Source organism: Xiphophorus hellerii, chromosome 15 (genome assembly GCF_003331165.1).
Source record: "Xiphophorus hellerii strain 12219 chromosome 15, Xiphophorus_hellerii-4.1, whole genome shotgun sequence".
Taxonomy (NCBI): domain Eukaryota; kingdom Metazoa; phylum Chordata; class Actinopteri; order Cyprinodontiformes; family Poeciliidae; genus Xiphophorus; species Xiphophorus hellerii.
Window position 1 is genome coordinate 20,798,485 of NC_045686.1, and position 25,328 is coordinate 20,823,812.

Consider the following 25,328-nt stretch of genomic DNA (forward strand, 5'->3'; position numbering starts at 1 on the left):
ACTGCAAATATATATAGAAGTGGGACTGAAATAAGCTAATGCGGAGAAACTGCCTCAATTAAAAAACCTTCGAGTTATTGTTCCAGGCAAACCTTTGTTCTATTGTTCCACCGAGAACTGAAGCAATCTGTTCATTCCTTCAACTCGGAATCAGTCGCTATTGAAACGCCGGGAAACAGTTCAGTGCGAATTTTTTTTTTTTGTGCATGGTATTTTTATTCTGCAGTTTACTTGATCTCGGCTTCAAACCAGTACATTTTTCTTCAGGGAGCTTAAATGTTTTGGGCCAGGAAACCAGGGGCCGTTGAGCCGTTTCAATCACAAGATCAATGGTATCCACCGCCTAAATTTAACTCACAAAATTAAATTTAATTGGAACCGTCAGTCACCTTCAGACACTAAATAACCATCTCTGTTGCCCACCAGTGCTTGAATGCCAATGACCTGAAAGCCCAACTTCAAACAAACTGGAAGATAAACCTGTAAAGCTAGAAGTTGCCTTTGTAAGTTCTGGGAACAGCTCGTGTTCCAAATTTCTGTGACCTGATTTCCCTTTTCAAACCGTCAACGACCAAACGGTCCAACACCGTTAGAATGAACATAATACTTCATAGAGTTGCCTGAGAAACTGTAAAAAAAACTTTTTTTCTGTAACATCTCTAATAGAACGAAGCAACTAGAAAAAACCCCCCTGGAAAAACTCAAATTAAAGCCTTGCTTGAAATGTGGAAAGATTAGCCAAAGGCTAGCAAACATTGCTAGGCAAAACAAAAAAATAAGAACTTACTACGAGATATGCAAATATTCTGTGCGACACGTTCACTGGCATGCTTCCAGTGAATTAAGTGAATTTTAGGTAATTTATCCATTATGCAATAGTCTTTGCCAATGTAGTTGCAAATTAGAGTTGAGCAACCAGGTGGCACAAAATTGCAAGTTATAGTTAGTTTCAACCAGTCGAACACTGTAGTCAAGATTTGTTGCGATTAATGTCATATTTACTAGGGTTGTTTGTAAGTAAACATGAAGGATTTGTTCAGTGGATACCAGTACATGGTGGGGGAAAAGGATGAACTGTAATAAACTGGTCCTGTGGACACGTTCACCTTAAACATAACGTACTGAGCTAGCTCCATAGATAAGTAGCTAGATAGGTAGACAGCTAGACACTTTATATAAATAGCTAGCCAGATACTTAGATAGCTAGCTAAATAGCTAAATAGATAGATAGTTAGATACTTTATATACATAGCTAGGCAGCCAAATAGCTATGTAAATATAGATAGATAGCTATCTAGATATCTATAGCTAGATAGATGGCTAAATAGCTAGACAAATAGCTATGTGAACAGATAGCAAGAGTGCGTCTTAACTGACTGTATACAACGAGGGGGTGAGCACCCGCAGAGCACAGAAATGAACAGAACTTTTCAGTCCTGATGTTTCTCTGCAAAATCTGCTTTTTTTTTATTGATGTGATAAAATATACTAATTTTGAGACACTAACTTTAAGTTTTCATTATCTGTAAGCCACAAATCTAAATTTTTCAAGAAATAAAGGTTTGAAATAAATCTGTGTAAATATTCTAATTTGTGCATTACGTTAGTGTAATAAAATATAATGGTACCTCTAAGTGTAGTATAATAACTCTGTTCGAGTTTGACGCTCACGGATCAAGAATCTTTCTTTTTGTTCTAAAAGCAGCTTGCTAATGCACATAAATGCAGCAGTTCTCTGACAGAAACACAAACTTTCATTCAGTTCTCTTTTCTTCTTCTTCTGTTTCCTGTCTGGCTGAGTTCAGGAGTCAATGCATTACTTCCCTAACTCTCCTAAGAGTATTATGAAATCCTGCCTGAGCTTCTTTATTTCAAGACTTTCAGTGTCCTGTACAATAAAAGCAGACAAAAACATACATCAAGTCCACCATCCCCCCCTCCCTCCTCCTTCACAATTTCTCCAAGTGACGGATACGTCTTGGAAAACAGAGATGAGGTAGTGGCCAAAAACAGAATGGCTTCCCAGCAGCGAGGACCATACATCATCGTAAATAATTCACACAAGTAAAGCTACTTTCCTGGGGCCCGCGCGAGCCCGGGCTAACATGTGATTCATCTTGTTCACTGTGAAATTCCCCAAAGGTGTCGCATTGACCTGAGGCAGCCATCTTGGGGACAGGTTCCAACTGAAGAACATCACTCCTCGTCTTCCAAATGGAGTTTTATTAGGTGCCAAAAGTGACGGGTAAATGGGATTTTCTGCTCCTTTCTTTTTCTTCTTCCTCTTTTTCTAAACACAAAGTTTCATTTCGCTGAAAAGTTTGCTTGGCTTTAGCGTTGAAGTCAAAGACCGTTCAGAACGAGTCTGCCTCGGATAACGCACTAACGGAAAAATGTTACGCTACATTTACATGCAGATCTGCATTTGCTGTTTCTGAGTGGCCTGAGGCTGGAGCTAAAGTAACCTTGTAAAACTCCACACACACACACACACACACACGCCGACTTCCAGTGTTTGGGATCATTCGTACACACAGAGCTATTTATAGCTGCTGCCATTCAGTGCAGTGAGGTGTGAACTAAGCTGTCAGTTGCTCCTGTGAACCTGACACCTCTGACTACAAGCCCTGGATGTCCATCAGATCTGTTCACAGTATTATGTTGGGCTCACTGGGTTTACAGCTAGTTGGATTGTTAAAAATGTCACACATACATCAACAGGAAAGTAAACTCAGTCTCATAAAAAAAAAAAAGGAAGCTTTTATGCCAGATTTACTCGATAAAGTAATTTACCGAAGTCATTGTGGAAAGCAAAAGTCATGAACATCTACAAGACATCAACTTTTTACCACAAAATTATTTATCATAATTGACTTTCATGTTCTGTTTTTTTTATTTTTTTTATTAAATTTACTTTCGTTTCATCCAGTTTACATAACCTATCAGTTCAGTTGGCTTCAATTAAAGGAACGTTAAGTGTTTTTATTATTATTATATTCAAAACAAATGCAAATTCAGCTTTGTTCTTTTAATTTCATATCACTTTGGTTAGATTTAATTCCAGTTCGATTGATTTATTCAAGTCAGTGTAATTCCATGAATTTTGCAGTTTGTTTTTTCAACTTAGGAAAAATACATTTGAGATGACTGCAATTGATCTAGATCAACACAATTCAAATGAGATCCAATGAATCAGTTCAACTGGGACTGATTTTAATCAGTTCAGCTATGTTTAATTCATTTTAGTTCAGCTTAGTTTCTATGCAAACTGTGAAATTGTTTAATTCAATGCAATTTAGATCAATCAAAATGATAAAAATTCAGAATTTAATTTCAATTCAATCCATTATAACTCAATCACACTTCATCTAGTTCGGTTCTGGTTAATTTATTTCAGCTTAAAACAGCTTAGTTTACCTCAGCTTTTCATTTCTGGAATCCTAATTATTATTTTCTTAAATACAAATGTGTGATTAAAATTATGCATAAGCAAAATAAAGTCAGATTTGGAAGAATCAACAAATCCGGAACAATGCCTGCATTAATGCTGCAGCAGCCATATAAAGAAATGTTTAAGCCGGTGGAAGAAATTCTGATTGATGTCTGTAATTTTAGCATTTTGCTGCTCTAACAAAACGAGTTCTTTCTTCAGAAGTTACCGGATGAAATGCATATTAATGCTGCAAACAACTAATTCATCTGCCCAGAATTTGTTATAAACGATATGAATGCTAATATCTTAGAGCTTTTTGCCTCAAATAAGAGACAGACAATTGACATCAACATGAATGATTGTTTAAAAATAAAAAAAAAAACAGTTTCCTTTTCCCTTCAGGACAAAATACTCTTGTCCATTTCATTTGTCCCAATAAGAGAATTTTGCTACAGAAAAAAAAAAAGTTTTATAATATAAATTATCCTATTATATAAAGAGACTTTGGTTGTTATTGTCTTGCATATTTTGAAAGATAATTAGTTTTTGTTTCACACCACTAGCTCACTATCATTATCAATAACAAGTTTCTTTATGTGTGCTGTTTCCCCCCCCCCCTCAGCTGTATTTCTGCATTTTCATTAAATGCTGCAATTTTAAGTCACACACCACATCCACGCCTTGAGGTTACATCAAAAAAGTACCATCAAATTTTAAGTATTACATTAAAAGACACACACACAAAAAACAGGCGAGTGATAAAATAATTTCCTGCTGCAAATATCAATAGTTGTACTCCCGATTTAGAGGAGTTAGTTGGTGCTGAGAAACGGAAACTAAATGCTCCAGTCAGAGTAAACCGTTCTCCGATGACCTGAGGGGGTTTTTATGGTCCAGATCTGACCAGCGGTCCTGAAACGTAATCAGGCTCTGGACCACTCGGTCCGATATAGACCGACAACAAGACTTTAAAAACCCATTTCTGCTGCAATACGAGGCAGCAACATTTCAGATGACTTTCAGTTGAGTGATTGATTGAAGACATTAAGCTTCTTGCTGAGATATACAGGATAGGCACAAAAGAAACCCTCCATGTTAGACCTTAGGACAGATTTTCCTAAGGTCTAACATCGTTTGAAAATGTGGTGTTATGATGAACTCTGCCAAACGCATTCAGAAATAGTAAGACGTACATTTTTGATACCTCACTGTGAAGACGTCATGTAAAAATTTAAAAAGTGCACCGTCTGTGCTCTGATGTGATCTGAAATCTGCCTGGAGGACGCTGAAGAAAAAGCTTTTCAGTCGTCTTTGCCAAAATGTTAGGTTAGACATGAGCTTGTTCATAAACTCGTCGAGAAATCCAGATTAGGCTTCCATAAACAAGAAAAGGCGACTAAATCGATGACGCTCCCATCCCACAGGACTTCCAGACCGAAAAGGAGATTTTGTTACAAACTTGGCTAATTAAATCAACATTATTTATGAAGCAAATCAAAACGGGAGGGGAAAAAGAAAAAACAGGAGCCATAAAGAGCAATAAAATCGAACTGTTAAAAGTATAAAATACTACTTGCTTATATGCTGCCAAAACCCTGAGAGAATAAATATTTATTGAACTAGGTTTTAAAATGTCAGTGGACTTTATTTCAGAGTATATTCTGTCATTTGCGCTTTGGGGATAACTCACTAATTTATCAAGATCAGAAGTCAGAAACGATATGATGAATTTATAAGAAAAACAAAAACCTAAATAGATGTGAAATTATTGTATTTAACAGGTAATCAGTTGGAAGAGGACAGTGTTATTTGTAGATCCATACATTAGTTTGTTTATTCATAGAGCTAGTTTTATCAGCAAAGAGAGGCACAGAGATAATGTTATGGTTAATCTGCGTTTATAAAAATCACCCAGAAGCCAAAATACACAAAAAGAGAAAAACATGTGGAATATAGAGACAAAATAAAAGACAGAGAGAGTCTAGGCAACTGTTTTTGTCAAGCCTAGACCCATTTTTTCTTCAGTTTTCGTTTTTTTTTTTGTTCCTCAATCACATTATGACCTGAAACGAACCGCTGTGAGGAGCTCTTTTGGGGACAGATTCCTCGCTGAAGAATCATTTTTAATTCAGTCGCCCTAACTTATTTTATCAGCTCTCAGGACTGCTGCTGAGTAAACAGTTTTAAAATTGAAGGTGAGAAAGCCCCTCTGGTTTGGAACATAAAAAATGCATCAGCTGTGCGAATGTACAACAGTATATCATTCCACTGAAAAAACAAAACAAACAAAAAAAAAAAAACGCCGCAGCCTCCATTGGGGCCGGCTTAGCCAGGCTGGTTGGGAGGCAGCGGGCCATGCTCCCCGCGTTTGGACAGAACGTCCAAATTAATGGCTGTGAGCTTTTCCGTTCGTAAAAATACACACGCCGCTGTATTTCCTCGGTAGTTTATGGCGCTGGTCAGATCTCTCCAATTTGAACGGCGAAAATTAAATGCTCCCGGCCTCAGCAGAAACCCTCCGCAGCAGAATCTCGTCCTTTCAGACACAAATAGACGGCTTGGCTCCTATCGATTTTCTCAAACGGCTGCCGGCGGTGTGACCTTGCACCAAAAACCCACACGCCGTGTGAAATAATGACGCCCGGGTTGCGTTGACGCTCCCAAACATTCCTGACGCCAACGACACCGGGACGGTTAGGTGGCCTTTAGTCTTGTCGCTGAGTGATGGGACGCACAGAAGAGGAATGATGTCAGATCTCGTCTGGTTTAATAAAAGTGTCTCCGGAGGAAGGCCGGGTGGGAAAAGAAAAACGCGTTTGGGCAGATCGACTCGTCACTGTCGCCGGACCTAAACGCTGCTCCCGTTACATGGCTTCTTCACCCTGTCGCCTGGCGTCAACGTTAACGGAGTGGAAGCTCTGAACTGTGGAAGTGTTAGCCGTGTGACTGGAGGCAAAAATGATGATTTAAAGGGGAAGTTCAGGGGATTTTGGAAGTGAGATTTAGCTATAGGCTATGTGAGGTACTGTACTGTGAAAAAGGGGTTTCTTCACACATTTCTTCTGTTCTTCCTTTATTTTCTTTTTAATCACACTTCAATGTTTAATGAAACAAACTAATAGAGAAAGACAACAAGACTGAATACAAAATAAAGTAGTTTTATTCAGCCACACTGAAGGTGTTTTTAGGGTAAAGGTGTGTCAGGTCGCACTGTGCTGAAATATTTCAGCTTTCCAAAATACTTTTTGAATACTTTAGATATGCCCTGAAAAATTGCGTGAATCTGTGATTTTTTCACAAATAATTGAGTCGCGTTCCATAGAAACATCCACTGATACTGAACCAAAAAATGGGTGGGATCCACCATACAGAGAGAAAGCCCAAAGATTCATTCATGCAGGTTGTAAACGTTTAACATCCTTTCAATAGACCCTCATTTTAAATCATCAGCTGTCATTTCGATGCTTCACTACTCGTGTTTTTTAGACTACAAAGGTAGCCAACAAGCCAGGTCGGCATATGGGGCTGTGCATCGACCAGCTTCACTTGTTTTCCTTAAATATCTACTCCAAATGGTTCAATCCACCCCCAGGACCTACTATCTCTTTTAGCCTCACTTTAAACTGACTTTCAGCTGACATATCAGCCAGCCGGTGATCCATGGCAGTGATAACTTTTGGCTGGTGTGACATGGGGGACCGAGATTGTTTTGTGTGCGAGAGTGTGAGGGCCAGTCGGTCACTGGAGCTGGGGGGATTTATCACTGCATGCCGACTATTGATTTATACCCGACCGCTCGTCACCAACCCCGGCTCTCACCTCCATCCCAACCCCCACTTCTACGCCGGCGGGCTCTGTGTGCTCCGTGAGTTGTGTCAGCGCCGCAGAAGCGTCTAATCCCTCTGGCTGAAATGCAGTAACACCTCTCTTGTAGTAAAGCATTGATTCCTCTGTAATAACAAAAAAAAAAAATCCTGATTTTGTACAATCCCATTGTGTGTTGGAAGCAATACTTTAGTACTCTGTATGGCTTTTTCTTAATACAAAAAGGGATTTGCACCAAGCATTGGGAGTCAGACTGAAATAGTTGATTTGTTTGTCCCAAAACATCGGGCTGAACTTGTGTGCAGCTCAGTTTCATACTGTGGATCCCTCAACTGCTACAGCTGAAGGCTGATTCAAAACAAGAATGTACCAATCAGACCTAATTTGGGGGAAAAAGAGAAAATAAACCCTGGTAAAAAAAATTTTTAAAAATAGTTCCATCAAAGTTCTGTGTTTGATTCAAAAGACTGCTGCTTATAAAGCCAACCTTACCAATAAAGGCTGTTCCCATTATTAGCTGGAAAAGTCACAAACAGTTTTCAGTAACCCTTCAGCCCTTAAAACTCCTTCAGCATAGGAGTCCAGCTCCAGTCCTGAAGGACATATTTCCTGCTGGCTTAGATGTGCCTCTGCTCCAGTTCAGCTGATTTACATGGTCCAACTACCTCACAACGCTCTGCAGAGGAATGCTAATGAACTATCGTTTGAGTTAAGGTGCATTGCCTCCAGCTTGTTGGCATAGAAAGTCCGGTTCGCTTGGAGTGGTGTAAATGTACAATCAAACTCTGATGCAGACCAAGAGAGTGAACTTGGGTTTGCCCACAAACCTACATCTATGTTCAGACGAAGTGAACTCTGGTGCAGTTCGAATCCATATGTGAATGCCAAGAGGGCAGAAATCACTACTAAAGCCATTTGAAAACTACTTGCAGTTATTTTCCTTGACTTCATACTCGCTGTCTTTCCATTTACCACATAATTGCACAAATTGGAATCACAAAAATAAATCTGCTTAATGGAAATGCACCAAATTCCAAGAAATGTACTTTTTCATAAGTTTTTGTGATAGGATGAGGTGGGTTTTCCGCTGTGTTGAAATTACTGTGGGTTTTTTTTTTGCAAAACTGCAATGGAAGCACTTTGCAAATGAACAACCGGATGTTGCTACTGGTGGAAATGACAAAGACGACAAAAGGAAGTGGTGGGAGAATGATGGCATGGCATGTTTTTTCATAAATTATCGTGTGAACGACCACATTCACGTGTGATTTTAACAGATTTTATTTAACGGACAAGATTGCTAAACTGCATTTTTTTTCCAACATTGGTGGAATATCAATAAAGTCTAGCGAATATTTGCAAACAAAACGGAGCTAATGATTAGCTACTTTGTGTTGATCTATCGCATTGCTTCATTAGGAGTGGTGGCAAAGTTCTGGTTTCTGTTTGGGTCAGCATAAAAACAAACACAATCCTCTATTGTGAAGGGAATATGTGAAGATTGATCCAATATATCCTGTCACGTCCTATGTGCACATGTTGTCCTTGGTTTGACATGTCATCCATCTAGTTCTGCCTTTCAATTTCTGCAGTCATCTGTCAAATGAAGAGAAAAAATTGCAACACAAACAATAACACTCTGGGGAAAAAAAGAAAAACAGTTAAATGTCAGCTATCAATTTTCCACTTGCGAGTTGTTGTTTTTTTTAAATCGGGTATTGCTCGGGCTTTTGCACTTTTTGGCAAACAAATTAAAAGACAAAGAAGACGTCTGCACAGCAAATGAATGGAAATGAATATTTCTGAAACGCTAAAATCATATTTTATGGTGATGGAGCACAGCTTGGAGAGAGTGAAGCATCTCATCCCTGACTGAGTGGAATTTGTAAACGGATGTCGGGCGCATTGTCGAAGCGGCACGTGAGGGGAAAACTCATTTCCTTTCATTACATTTTATGACATTTCACGCGCTCCCTGCCGGCTGGCCGCGCCGCCACAAACAGTGCTCACTGGCTGCGTTGCTGTCATGTAATTACCAACACCTGCCATATGATTACTTGCTCCTGTTGGAGGCGTAATGAGACGGTTGTATGGTGACAGAACTGGTTAGGACTCTTGACGTGTCCTTCTGCACTCCGCGGTGTCAGGGTTGTTGAGGTGACCCGTTTCTCCTTCAGTCGGCACTACTGGAGCTAAATGCATCAATATTTTCATTCTTCCAGGCCCACTAAACATGTCACGCATTTAATGTCGGAGTGGAAATCTCGTCTGCTGTCATGAAGAGCGCCCGCAGCCTCTAGTTCCTCCCGTCTCAGATGGAGCAAATCGGGATGTTACGGCATCGCCTACTTTGGCCCACTTGAGACGTTGGTGTCTTTAGAAAGACAATGTCTTCCAAAAGGGATGTATACTCGCTAAATGTTTTCATATTTTGAGACAAAATTTTAGTTGATCAGAGTTTTACGTGACAGGCTAACCCAGAGCGCTGCATGCAGGAGAAAGTTAAAGGTTTTCACTAGTCTTTAAAAACATAAACATAATAAAAGTGAAGTGCTCTCATATCTGCAGATATTTTCAGGCAAGTCTCTAGTAGCTGTTCACATTCAGAAGTTTGGGGGAATTAATTGTTTCACATATTTTATTCTTTTCACCTTTTATTTTTCTATTTAGAAACTTAAGAGCTTTCTGTAATGGTTTATAAAAGTTTAAGTGTCATAATGTTAGGAAACCGCAATTTTTTGTTTGTTCAGGCAGCAATCCATACAGATGACACAAAATATTAAAAATTAAAGGATGTTTTAGTTTTTATTTATCATTATGAAGAATGTAGCCCTTTACAGACGGTCAGTTCTCTTGATCCAAGAGAAAACTCAGGTTTTTAGGAAAATGGCCGCTCATCAAGATTGACTTAACTCAGTAATCGATAACTTAAATCCCTGGTTATAATGTGACAAAGTACTAAGAACATTAATAGTTGTAAACATTTATGCCATTCATTGTCAGTGTCAAAGCATGCTGCTTCCAGTGGGAAACAAGGCTGACCTGCCCAACATATATCCACCAGCCTTCGGTGCGCTGCCCACCATGGACCAAGGCTTTGTTAAGTCACCTGTCAGATGAAATTACTGCAGCGCCTGCTGCCTGAGGAGGTGACGGCGGGGGTCCAGGGCCGTCCAGGCACCGAGGGCCCGCATGCGTCGGCGGTATATTTGTGGAAAACATGGGGGAGTGAAGGGGAGAGTCAGAGCGCAAGGACACACGCTGCTACGTCCAGCAGAGTCGCTTATACAGATCCACTCTTACCTCCCTACCATGGCCATAATCCAGAATGACACTTAGAAAAAAAAATAAAAGCATGCTGGCTTCATTAGTGGGCCGACAATGTAACCCCAATGCCTGCTAATGTTGAGCTCTCATAAGCTTGGCAGTGAGGAAGACAAGTTTAATCAGTGCCTCCCAGGTAGTGCAGTTGCCAGGGATACTGCTCTAAAGAAAGCATACAAAAGGACTAATGGTGTCCTGTTGCGCTAGCTGGCTTTTGGAGTCCATCTGAGCTCCAACACAGATTTATGGAGACTAGAGCTGCAAAAGAAATTAAAGAGACTGCAACTCCCACTAAAAATGATCTACAGTTATATGGTGCCATGGAGCTATATTTAAATTCTTTTTGTCAGGTAAAATGCACCATTTAGCTAGTTGGGGAAACTTTCCTGCCAACCTTTTTTATTTTTTTTTTTTGCCGTTTGTTAACTCAAGTGTACCGTAAATAGTTGTGCTTGGTCCAGAAACTCATTAGCTTTTTATAGGTGTCTAGTAAGAAAGCATTTGTCAGAACCAAATAAATTTATCCAGCTGAGATCAGTAGAGTGGCGACTAATGAGGAGGAAGCATGTAAACATTTGGACTCTAACAAGCAGAGGTGTTTAGTTAGGTGACCAAGGTCTTGGTTATTTCACCGCCAATTAAAAGTGGTTGGGTAACAACTTCAGATTATTCATGACATTGAAATGACGAGTTATCGTCCAGAATTTAACAAGCGATCCCGTTTCACTCGTTGCAATATAGTTTCTGTTCAACTTATTTAACCTCCTCCGCAATTTAGATTTTTGGTAAAAATATACAAATCAACAAACCAAGCAGAAACAATTCAAATAGATTAGAAAACCCAATAATTCCAGTGATTTTTCCAAATTATCTACTTCATGACAATCATATTTAGTACTCAGAATAAAAGTCATTCACTCTTCTGGCCGACCTCCAAACCTGAATAATAGTGAAACAGCAGCTTCTGGCTGCCTTGCCTGATCTTCATGGACAAACTCCTCTAGTTACATAAATAGAGTTAAACTCAGTCGACTATTGCTGCGTTTCTATTGCAAACTTTGTCAATATTCTGCTAATGTAAAAAGAAATAAAAAAACAAAACAAACTGTTTCACAACTGCGATGTTCCTATTGTGTAACAGTTAAAATCGCACATGAATAAATGTGTTCATGCAATAAGTCATTTAAAAACATGCCGTCCTACCACTTCCTCTCATATTCTTCATCTTTTCCACCCGTTTGTCAATCACATGACTTGTGCGATGCAAAAAGAGCATTTCCATTGCAGTTTTGCTAAATGCACTAATTTCAGGACAGCCGAAAAACCACCTCGTCCTAGTGCAAATGTGTTTATCTAAAACATGTTTTTTTTTTCTTTTTCAAAATTGACATGTTTCCATTAAGCAAATTTAATTTCGTAATTCTAATTTGCTCAACCATACGGTCAATGGAAACGCAGACCACAATGGCCATTCTAGAATCTCCTGTTTTTTCCTCTAAAATGTCTTTGTGAACTTTAAGATGTGATTTGGGTCATTGTCCTTTTTGAAGGTCTAGTGATGTCCGAACTTCACTTTCCTCACAGACGGCCTTGAATTTCAAGACTTGAATCCATCTTGGCCATCAGGGCCAGAAGACAACTTTGACTTATTCATGCAGCTGGGACAAAGGACTCACTTTAATTTAATTTCTTCCAAACATTTTTTTATCAGTGTTTACATTCCAACACTGATTATTTCAACAACCCAAGTTACATGCTACAATTATTTCTGCTTGCATAATACTGTAATAATTTCAGTAATCCTAAATTAATTTAATGAAAGACAAAGAGCTTCCTTCTTTCTTAGAATATATATTAAAATACAAGAGGCTCGTGATGATACTGATTATTTACGTACATTAGCACAGCTTGATGTAGCATATAAACTCTGTTTATTGGTAATCTGGTTCAAATATATTTGAGCAATTTTAGTGTGAGAATGCAAAGCTTCCTCGATGAGGCTTATCTGTTTAATGCCTGCTCATCCTAAAGTGACTACAGGTTTATTTAGATTAATGTCTTTAAAAAGAGCAATAATCAGTCCTTGTAATGTTGCGATCTCAACCATTTATACAAATTCACTCCTTTGCAAATTTTGCACAGACTTGCAATTTTTTGTATCACAACTTTTACGCAAATCTGACCAATCGACTCAACGCTTTCTGTTTCTCCTTCTTCTGTGGAGCTTAACGGCAACTTATGTCCATAACATCAGGTGTATTATCGCCACCGATCGGGACGAGAGCCTATGACTGCTCAAATCTTCGTGGACATGTTATCCACAGGAAAGACATAAAATATTTGGATCCCCAATCCAATACGCTCTCCAAACAATGATTGATACTAGAGTCAGAGTTTCTATACTCTGACAAAACTCACAACGTCCAGAGTCACGTTTCCCTCTGCTGTTCAGACTTATGACCTATTCTTAATCTTGCTAATATTACATATTCGTATTTAGAGTGACGTTTCAAGAATGTACTTGAAACTGTTATTTGCACTTTAAATATCAACTATGGCTTTCATATCACTCTCCTCCTACCCCGGCATTATCAAACCCTGTTAGATTTAAATAATGACCCCAATTGCTCAGTCGTCCGCTTGCCCAGGCCTGACTGAAGAAAATGTTTTGGATGTTTTCGTGATGCGGGACAACCACCGGCAGCGAACAGGTTGTAATTCCACAGAAGGAATAAGTGTGGATTAATGTTAGGCTTCACCAGACGAGGTTCCACCCATCACTTTGAGAATGAAGAGCAGGTGAGGACAAAGTACTTCTCTGTGCCAGATATCTCCACTGATTAGAGTTTCTTTCTCCCCCCCACTTGGACTTTCTCTTTTTAATAATCTCCATTTTGCCCTTTTCTCATTCCACTCTTACTCATTTTCTCTGAGCTTAACTTTTCGCTCAGAGTGTTTTTCTCTCTCCTTCCTCTCAGTTTCTCCGTCGATCTCTGCCTCCGGCCCCAGACAGCTCATATCATCAACATCTAATAAAAGTTCATTTGAGTCTTGGAAAAGGTCAAGACGAGAACTTGAGGTTAGCCGCGCTCATCTTAGTAGCTGATTAAAATCATCTCTTATCGGCTGAAATCTGTACTTTAATATAAACGTTTCCCCGATATGAAAGGAATGTCTGAACACATTTGAAATTGTACTTGAATAGTTATTAAATAAATCTGTAATTCAGTACATTTATGTCTGTTTAAAAAAAAAAAAAAAAAAAAATGTATAAACATGTTTCTCTTTATCGGATCAGCATGGTCCAGTTCCCCGCCCTCAACAAACCCTCCACCCGGCTCACATGCATCCCTTTAGGTGATGAGCTCTTCTCTTGCTTTTTCTGACTCAGTTGTGCTTCAGTAGCTAAGCTTTGACCACCAAACTCACTAGTGAGTTTTTTCCCAGGCCTGGACTGAGGTTGGTGTCCCAATCCAGACAAGGTTTGGCAACTCCTCTGGTCTTCTCCAACAAAGATCCTCAAATCACTTTTGGTCTGAACCCTGAGGCCAGGACACCACGATTATCCACTGGAAAAAGTAAATTGCTTCTGGCAGGTTGGGATCAGTATTCTGATATCTTATTCATGAGTGATGGTAGGAGGGGATGGAGAATGGACTGCTGAAGTAGTGCCTCGAGTCCGGTAATGCTTCGGACGGTCTTTTGTGTTAAAAACAGTACTGAGCCAAAAAGTGAAGATCTCAATTTACAGGTCCATTTTTGTTCTTACCCCCCCCAACCTGCGGAATTAAAAAAAGCTAAGCAGAGGCTCTACTTTAGGACCTTCAGGCAAAAATTAGCAGCTGACCAGGTATTACCAGTGTACTATTCAGTTCACGCCAACTTATTGTTGTACAGTGTGGTACTACAACTACACACAGCGAAGAGACAAAACCTGCCACAGGTGGTAAAAATGCCCTAACGGATAATTAGATCCCCATTGTCAAAGACAGACGATATCTGTTCAGTCCGTTTGGATAATCGGGCAAAAAGCATCCGAGAAGATCTCTCGCATCTAAGGAACCTCTGATTCTCTACACTTCCATCAAGCAGATTGAGGGCACAAAGAGCGCACACAAACAGGCTCAGGGAAAGTTTCTCTCCACATGCCGTGGATAGCCGGATTAAAAAAAGAAAAACCTAACCTAATGTGTAACCTAATCCAGCTCATAAACATCAGAGACGTTTGTTATGAGCATCTCAGATGAACTGGTGAACTGTCCAGAGTTTTCTCTGCCTTTCACCCAATGGCTGCAACAGATAGGCAACAGCCCCCAGCGACCTTGCAAGGATAAGCTTGTGTGTGTGACTGATGGATGTTCGGTTTAAAATGCTGAAGCTTTAGAAAAATAAATAAATTCAGTACGCTGACAGTTTCCAAGATCCTTCTCTAAAATGATCAATCTTACATTAACAATAGATTTTGAGATTTAGGTAGCATTGTTCCAAAAATAGAACAGTCTTTGCAACATGAATGAGAGAAGAGCGAGGTTTCCCTCAGTGTATTCTAAGCCTGGCGGGCTACCAGGTTGTACTTGTGCCCCCACCAGGCTAAGCATTTTTAAAAAATATTTATTGTAGGATTTTTTTATACCAGTAACTGACAGCAAAGACAGGTTAAAAAGTCTCTTTGGTGAAATGGTTGGACACACAATGGCAGCATAGTATGGTCAGTATGTGTTTTTATGCTTGCCTTTTTTTAAGACCTTGCAGTTGGTTTTTGGGTTTTGTTAATAATGTCTTCCAAAAACACATAATTACCAAGTCATATTTTCATATTTAGTGTCAACTTTAGACATTTTAAAATTCAGAAACGTTGTGGGTCACTTGATGACTATCCACTGGACATAGCAAGTATCCTCGAAGGAGAGGGGGGAGGGGGTTGGAAAGGGGTCTCTATTCATTTTTTTTCTTTCCAAAGTTTCAATTTCACCTGTTTTTCCTTAGAAAACAAATCTGGAGGGCAGTGAGAAACCTTTAAAAACATTTACATACTCCACCTTTTGCTCCAATAAGCACTGAGGAAACAGTGTGTTACTTTATGATAAGCTGATAACCTTTCGTGTAGACATCAAATTTCTTTCGCTGTGAATACACGCGGACATCTAATTAAAGAACAACAGGCTTTCAGAAAGCTCCTGATTAAGTTCAAACTCTGTTTTTTGGAAATCAGTGGAACCCATCAAAACCAGCCACAGCAATTACAGCTTTTGTTTACACCTGAGGGAATCAATGGGATAGCACTTTCCCCCTTCCTTTTCATCAGTAAGATCAGTGTTTTCTCTGCATGTCAGGGAGAGCTGCCAGCCTTTGTGAAGTCACTGTAATAATTCTTCCTGGTGGCAGGGGCTGCAGAAAACCAAACCACAGGGAGAACAAAAAAATGTGCTAATACCCACAAGGTCACAGCAAGAAACCCCACTGGTTTTTATTGATAATATTGCTGTCATTCCTTGGCTCCTTCTTTCCCACTTCACTTCTACTGTATTTTCTCTCCCTCACCTATTTCTTTCAGCAAGTATGAAAGCCTCGGCTTTAGAGGTGTGCAGGACAAGGTTAAAAGGTTGTTTTCTTTGGGGTTTTTTGCACAGGGGGAGACAAAGATAAAAACCTACCCAACTACACCGTAGACCCGAGGACAGTGTAATTTGCCCCAGAGCTCATTTTTCACTTCCTGTCCGGAGTCCATCCTTTTCCTAGCATCCTTCTCAGAAAAATGCATATAGAAAGAAAATATTGCTGCAAAGTGTCAAAACCCAGAGCAAAAATCAAGGACATTCTGGTTTGCTATGAAAGTATTCCTACTGACAGAACTGTTCAGTCATATGGAATGGAAAACGTATAGCGTAACAGAAAAGTTACAGTCCACCTGCACCGATAGTCTGGGCAGGCATTATTCAAAGAAGTCAACGAGTCCAAGTAAAGAGGCGTGCCACAGGTTAAGTAGGAGAAACTGTCAAGAGGAGAGTCAGTCATTCACTCACAAAACAGTTTGGCCAAACTAATGTAGGTGGAACAAGATTCCCTGGTCGGATAAGACTAAAATTAACTTCAGTGGACGAGGGTCACTGTAGTTCATGGGTTAGGAATCCAATGAAGGCAAAGGTCCATGGATTAGGCACCACAGTAGCCTGAAATTAGGTAAAATCTGTGAATACTCAGGACTAGGAATGGGCCGGTTACAGGTTTCAACGTATACCACAATATGAAAAAGTCAAGGTTTCAAAACCACTAGCATTAGTGAAATAAATATCACCATGCTACTGTGGCATATTGTGCTAGCAACAACTTGTCTGCATGTTTTGGAGTTGTTGGATGTATAATTGATTTTAAGTGAAAATATTGAGTGGCTTCATAGCCTAATCCGAGCAGCTCTTTAGCTGAACAAGTGTCTCGTATACACACGTTCATACTTGTGAATTGTCATTTCTGCATGCTGGTCAGAGTTGATTAGACAAATTAAGCTAAATTCAATTCTGAAAGAAAAGCTGCTACAAAATGAGCTGAGGCGTTTTGCAAAGATCAATGGGGAAAATTTCCGTCTCTAAACGTACAAAATTTGATAGAGATGTACTCCATAAGACTTGCACCTTAATTGCAGTAAAAGATTCTACAAAGTGTAGATTTAGAGGAACTGAGATTTCTTTCCAGCTTTTTATTTGTAACAATTATGCACAGCCACCGCTGTTTGTTGAGTCCCAGCTCTCATGTATGCAGAGGCAAATCCTTTGGCTGGCTGAAACTACATCAGTCAGAGCAGCTTGCCTTCCTTAATGGCTCTGAGGCAAATCTGCAAACTAAACCTTAGGGCATTGGGAACTTTACATTAAAATTACAGAAACTGCTCTCCACGTGGACACACGGTACTTTACCATAATAAAAGGTAAAGTTAGACTTCTTTGTAAAAGGACTAGCCTGGCGTCATGTCGCTTAAGTACCACTGTGGGTTTTTAAGCAAAGAGCCCTCACTTAGAACATTACAGAATTGCTGAAAATATGTCTGCTGTTGCTAGGTGGTGCCTGGGAATACAGATGTGATGTATGATTCATGAAAAGTATACATTTATGGATGACTGTTAGGAGCTTTTTTCCTTACAGTTCTAGTAGAAGTGCATGGGCATGCATAAGATGGCAAGATAATCCCTGTAGACGTTTCTTCTTGGTGCAGCAACACTTCTAGCAACAGAAGCAAGAACACAGCCTGTTGAATGTGGTGCATTGTCAGTCAGAAAGCGAGGTGACAGAAACACGAAGGGAAATCCAAAATACATAGAAGACAAAGCAATTGCCATGGCGTCCCAAAAGGTCCAATGGACATTTTAGACGTCTTCGTACAATTTTTTTTTCTCTGTTAAATGTAGTCCACAAACTATCGCCGTTGCTTCGGTTCAAATCGGTTCATGTGTGGCTCAAAACCACAACCAGACCAGGTCATACCTATTTTATCATATTTTTTAGTCATTATTTATGTGGTCTCTTGTTTTTTTAAGAAATCAGCTGACAATTTTAATATCTTGCCATGGGAACCAGGCATAAGAAACGCGTCCATTCGGGCTGAAGAGTGAAGATGAAGGCTTTATTCCAAAAGAGACGTCAAAAAAAAAAAAAAGTTTGTAAATCATACACTGGCCTGCATTTGCTTTAATTTTTAGGGACATGTCCTGTGGTCCAATGAAACTAAAGTGGGATTGTTTGGCCATAATGATAATCGTTTCTTTTGGAGGAAAAAGAGTGAACTTGAAAACCTGGGAACGCCATCCCAACTCTAAAGTATAAGAGGGGTATCAATGTTTTCGGCCTATTTTGCAGCAGGAGGAACTGGTACACTTCATAAAATAGATGGCATCATGAGAAAGCAACACTAAGTGGAAATATCGAAGCAACATCTAAAGACATCAGCCAAGTGGTTAAAGATCAGGTGAAAATGGGTCTTCCAAATGAACAATGACCCAAGCATACGATAAAGTCAGTGTTTCGGTGTTGCTAATTTAGAGAGTTTGACGGCACCTGCAAAGACGGTCTACAGACCCGACTCAGTTCCAACAGTGATGTCTGGAGGAATGGGCCAGAATGCCATCAAACTTGTGGAGGAAAACCCAAAAGGTTTGACCCAAGACATGACGTTCACAGGCAACGCTACCAAATACTGGGGAAATGTTGTTTCTGCGAGAACCATCACTACATGTCGTAGCAAATGAAAGATTACCAGCACTTTCATTTATTTAACACACTGCCTACATTAATATGTGTGCAACAATACCCACAAGCACTGTCTGAATGCAAAGGCTAAAGAAATAAGTTGAACAAATCTAATAACATAAAGTAAAACATTCAAAAGGACAAAAAAATACACACATCTACAGCAGCTGGGCCCCCAGGACAAATATAGACTAAAACTAAACTACACTCTGAAGAAAAGGGGGGGAAAATTACTAGAATTTTCTAGAATTGGCTCCAGTATTTTTATTGTAGCCAAGATGTGAGATATTACTGACCCCCGGCAACTATTAAACACAACTCTCTTAAAGTACAGTAAATATAATATGCCGCAACGATCAATATGAAATGCAGATCCAGTAAAGTGCATCGATTCCTCGTAGAGAGTGTGGCATCATAAGGGAGCTGCCTCTTTTACGACATGGCCGTACAAAGGGCTCTCCAGAAACACTTCAAATGACTAACTGTACATCTGGCTGCATATTCAAACATCAGCATCACTACAACAGATGGCGGCGGTCTGAACCGAGCAGTGACTTCTGCACCAGCGGGACATCAGTGAGGGGGGAAAATAAGCATATTATTCAGCACAGTCACAACACTGTACATTCCTGTTGTTAAGGTAGAGATGCACCGATCTACATCCCTTCGATACCGATATTTGAGGTTTAGTATCGGCTGATACCGACCCAATGCAGGAAAGAAGTACTGAATTGACTAAAAACATTTATTTTATTGCTAATTTATCTGATTATTCTAAACCAGTACAGAACACTTTATACACCAATAGCTACACCAGCTTGGTGAAACATGTAAAAACACAACTTTAATTTGTTGAGTAAGTGCAATTAGGTGTATAACTGAACCTGACGAAAACATTAGGTTGACTACTTTGGTAAAATATGTATAACAAAAACTGTCAAAGAATGTGAACTTCTGAAACAGTTCAGAATTGCCATCAAATACATAAAATATATGCATGATGTCACTCAGAGCACAAAGCATAGGATTAGACTGAATAGATCTGCCCTCATGAATCAGGCACATTGTGACTGATAGCCAATCTTGGATATTTAAAATGTCTACCTTTCCCAGTGTTAAATGTTCATTAGAATTTCAACTTTGTTGATCTTTAGGATTGTGGTCTTGCATTATATTACTTGGAAATGGTCTGAAAAACAACAGTATTATCAATTACTGCAATAACTTCTGAGACAATTTATCGCCCAGCAAAATTTATTGTCACAGGCCCATCGGCGCATCTCTAGCTTAAGCTGGTGATTTCACAAAGAGACATGAAAGCATGCCTCCCAACACCCGTGTCTATTTAGTTTCCAAAGAACAAATCCGCCCATATTTTCCCTCCATTCCCATATCATTCAAAGTCCCCATGGCGTTAGTGGATAAAAAAATATTATTTGTTCCTAGAGGCTGGCTGGAAGTGCTGGCGCTTCCATGGGGATGATCCAGGAGCACCGTGGCAGCCAGCCGCCAGAATCCATGGGAATAAAGATGAAGTAGGTGGATTAACATGTTTGGACAGTGCGGATGAAGGGAGGGTGGGGGGGACTGTTTGAACGGAGTGAACGACTGGCTGGCTGACGAACTGAACTGCAGATGATTGCACGGAATCTTTTACACGTTTATAAATGCTTTACATCTCCGGAGGAGAAAACAATGGCGAGTTATCTGATGCCATCGCTGCGTGCGTGTTCAGCCATGTCCTATGAAATAGCTCGTAGCGTTGACAGAAGTGTACAAATGAAACAAGACCCTCACGGGGGAATCGTTTAACCAGAGGAAATGCTATCGAGCCTCAGACCAGCTGAAGTCTTGTTTTCATTTCAGCACCGGCAGCGAGCAAAATACGGATGGATCGTCCTTATGGAATCGATGCGCTATGGTGCGGCATGTAAACAGCCCGGAAATGTCACAGCAGAGTGCTCAGAAAGCAGCTCCTGGAGGGAGAGGCGTGTGTGATCAGGTTAACTGTCACACCCACGCACAATACGGGTTCAAGAAAATTTACTTCGCGGAAGAAAACAGGCGAAAGCCGAACAGGTACCAACAAAGTTTCAGCTTCCATTACCAGACTTCCAAAAAATGAATCAGGAGTGGGATTTAATTAAAAAACTTTTTTTTTTCCTCACACATTTTAAATGGAAAAAAAAGTTACCTTTAAAAAAAAAAAAAAAAGCATCAATCAGGGTTTTTGTTTTATGGTCAGAACTCATTTTCAATTTTCTTTGAGGACGGCCTTTTCAATTCAAATTCTGAATCCTTTGGTTTGTTGGTAGAGGAGAAAAAAAATGTCACCAGTTCTTTGGTCCCTTACCTAATGTCTGATTTTTATTTAAATCATAAAGTGCATCAGAGTGCATGGCAATGGATGATCCTTCTTAAGATGGGCTCCATAGATTTAATGTATTGAATGAATAGTTATCTGAACTGCAAACGATTTGTCAAAAAAGAAAAGTCAGATTTAAAATAAAAATAAAAATCATTAGCTTTGGGAAGTTAGAAAAAGATTTATTACAAAATCTTTAAAAAAAAAAAAGAATAATTTGTCATTAATAAAGACCAGGCATTAAAATCAACTATAAGCAAAAGTAACAAAATAGTTTTTGTTTATTCTCACCTTCTGTTATTCTTGCATTTTTAATTTAGTTTCCGCTTCCTGTTTATGCTAGCCTTTTTGTGTGTTCAGCGCCATTAATGACGTCATCGATCACTTCCGTTACAACTGCGATGGCGCTCTAGCAAAGCGCGCGACCCGTCACCAGTCCGAGACCTGTCCCGCACGTCTTCCCCCTCTCAACCCGTTTTCCTGTCTGACCACTATCAAATAAAGACCACTATAGCCATAAAATAAAGCCTTAAAATTTTAACCAACCTCCCTTCCTCCGTCCTCTTCCGCCTCCCTGGTTTCGCTTCCTCCAACAGGTGTTCTCCATTACTTGATTGCTTCACCTGCTGTCAGTTGGATGCAATTTCCTAGTTTTCCTGGGCTCTTATCAGTTTCCCCTATAATCTATGTCTTAACAATTTATGACTGAATTTGTATTTTCCGCCCTCTTTTTTTATTCATCACCAAACTTTAAAGTCGAAAGTCCCGGAACAAGTAACTCATTAAACCAGGCAGAATCAATAAATGTATTCTGAATTGACACTCCTTGCCGTTTAAGGCGCAACTTTAGTGTCAACTTAAATAAAAGCAAGAAACGTGTGAAAGTTTTGTACTCACAAGACCTCGATGGGGGGGGGGGTGAAAAAAAAAACTCTTGCAGGGCTTTTGGGAAAAACATTGAGAGCGTTGAAATATCCCGAAAACATTGAATGCGCTGAAATCTGCCAGCTATCTTAGCTTAGCCTCTCCATCCAACCGAGTCTTGCTCTCTGTACCTCTTCCCTACGGTGGCCCTGAGGGGCAAACCACTACAACATTAACGAAGCACAATTACATTAACAAAACGGAAAGGGTCTGTCCCAGTTGGAGACCTGAGAGATCGCTGCTGCTGCTGCTGCTTCTTGATGTGCATTACCGCCATCAACTGAGTGTGGATCGGGATGCTACATATATGTATCCCCCTCCCCCCAGATTTGTGGTGCATAGAAGCTGAATGCTGCTTCTCCATGTTTGGTTCTGGTTCTAGGGATGCAGAGAAGAACCAGAACTTAACGTGTGAATAGGCGTGAATAAGCGTAAATATGCGTGATTTTTTATTTCATTTCTTTTTTAATGGAAACACCAGAATTGCAAAATTGTGTTTTTCGCAAAATCTGGACATCATCTCAGGCCCAAGTCCATCCATCCATTTTCTGTGCCCCCTCTTCATCCTCATATGTCTTACTGAGCGGTGGCATTCCTATATAGTTTATGGTTCATGTTAACTTTTCTTACTTGTGTGTGTTGTTTAGTTAATTCATTCATTTTTGAGTTATTTTCCGTAATTTGATTTCATGTTATTATAGTTTGTTCGTCTTTTATCACTGAGTACATATTCTTGTTGCCGTCTCCATTGGTAGCCACATCCACATCAGTAGTTGGAGAAAGATGTTATTTATGGGATAATTCATTAATAATCACATCAATCGCATTGATGAAAATGTTGATTCCCAACCCATTGCAGTTATATCTCTCTCGGTTGAGAACAGTAAAGCGTAACCAACAACGGTTTAAGCCAGATCTGACGCAACACCTACACCTGAAGCTACCCCGAATAAAAATATTGCAGAAGGACGATGAACAATGAGTTTCTCGCTCACCTCTGTTTTCGGTCATCAGGGATTTTCCTTTTCCAAAGCTTCAGAGACCTGCACAGCTCCTCCACCAGAAAAGTAGTTCAAACAGTGACAAAGCGCTGCTTCTGCTGCATCTGCATTGGGACTTCATCTGAACAATAGGCTCTGAAAGTAACATGGAGGAAAGACTTCTCAGCCCTTACTATTTCCACCTAACTTTACATCAACCCATTTTAGCGCTCTATGCCTCTTTGAATATACATTCCTGTAGTTATCAGCTTTAAACAAATCCAGCAAGAGATCCCACAGTGTTAAAAGCTTCCAATCTAGTGTTATGTGGGTCATCTGCACTTTATGTAGTCGTCGCTGACAGACGCGAACGGGTGCCTCCTGGGGGATCTCCGGAGTTGTCCAGTTGGGCCGCGGTGAGTTTGACTTTTTCCAGCCCATTGCTTTGATAGGGATCTGGGGAATTTGGAGGCCAGGCCATCGCCTCAGGCAAAATCCACGAGAGCCGCGGTGGGACAAGCTGTCTGTTGAGGGAGACTGCAGCACTTTGTGATTGTACAGTGGCCCTGACGTTTCCTGGTACCCCCTGGTAGAGATGTAGGAAAATATTTTAAGACTAAAGAGTTAACGTTTAGAGAAAGAAAAAAAAAATGTTTGAGCTATGCTGATCAGACATAAAGCTTTCTTTGTTTCTCAATGATGTGACACAAATGCTCATAAAAACATGAAATACAACCTATATTATACAAGCTACTTCTCAGTGAAACACTGGTAAAAAATTTTATTAATGTTATGATGACTTCCTCAAGGCTCACATCCATCTCGCCGTAACTTTTTATGACTAATTTTATAGAATTATTTTTACGAATATTTACACAAAATCATCAGATGTCGACTTTTTTTCTAATAAAACTCAGTGCACTGCACATTTTCAGCAGAAACGGTCAAAGACATTGGGTGTAAGCGGCTGCTACCTCCCAACTGCAGGTGGCAGTATTCCTTCTTTTAAGACACCGCTGCCTCAGCCTTACTTGATGTTAAGTTGTAGTCCACGATCGCTATAGCGAGGAACAAAAAGTCACACTTACTGTCATACATAAGCACAAATATTGCAAAATTCTTCGCAGATACTTAAAATTTAACACCACATAAATTAATAAATGAACAATTAAATCCTGGAGGGACTTATCAATGCGGCAAGATGTTCAACAGTATTACATTTTAAGTAGTGCTCATCGAATGCAGAGGCAACTACTAATTCACATTTTAGCAATTTGTTAATTTTGCTTTAAATGCCCCTTGAGAACATTCATCATCTTGATATGGCCCAATGGGAAATTAGTTTGGAAGATAGACAGAGTTGTTCTGAAGATATTAATTCAGGACCGTATTAAAACAAAAACCTGGTGGAGGCAACAAAAGACTTGACTGTGTTGCTGTATTACACCAAATCCCAATGAAATCCATAGAAACCAGTGTTGAAAACATCGGCCTATTTGTAAAAGTTACAGGAACATAAACACTTAGCCACGGCATTGCAGCTAGCATCAATCCAGGTGAAGACTGCAGATCATCTTGGTGAGGCGGCCCAAACCTCGGTTCAGAAGCATATGAGTGTTTGGCCGCGCTGAGGCGACACACAGCAGAGTGTTCTCTCCTGACACAGGAGGCCGAATGGCCAGATGGAAAAGTAGATGATTATAGTTTTGTTCATTAGATTCACTGACCAGCTTTAGTCACTTTGTGGCTTCATTGGATTGCTTCTAAATTGAGTTTAATACTGAACTCGGACAGAATAGGGTTAAGCAGAGCAGCTCGAATAGTAGTCTTTGTGCAGAGCTGAAGTTTTTTTTTCTTTTTCTTTTCTCCCCTTTTATTCCTGGCGATTAAAAGTTGACTTTGCTAAACATGAGTTCGAATCCAACAGCAACACACAGAACCGGCTCACGCTGCCTCGGTGTCCCGAGTCTTGGCTCGCCGCGCTTCGGTCACATATGTCTGGAACATCAGCGCTGCAAAGAGTCCCAGCCAGCATTTTCAAAAAGGGTCCAATCTAACTGGGAGACAACCATTTTTAATTATTACTCATTGCTATTTCCACTGAATCGTGTAACAGCGACATTTTCATCAAACTGTGGATGATGGATGAGGAACTGCACAGTTGCCCGGAAGCAAAATCCCAGGCCATGTGTGTGTGTGTGTGTGTATGTGTGTTTTTCAGTTTGTGAGTCCAGCTTTT

The 25,328-nt window shown here is 39.9% G+C and overlaps 1 long non-coding RNA gene across 1 annotated transcript; it reads left to right on the forward strand.

Annotated features, from left to right (window-relative positions):
* Positions 1-1,002: 1,002 nt before the first annotated feature.
* LOC116733813 (uncharacterized) lies at positions 1,003-18,533 on the forward strand. Its single transcript, XR_004342116.1, has 3 exons — positions 1,003-1,013; positions 16,930-16,938; positions 18,434-18,533. It is a non-coding gene; the product is annotated as an uncharacterized LOC116733813 (long non-coding RNA).
* Positions 18,534-25,328: the final 6,795 nt, after the last annotated feature.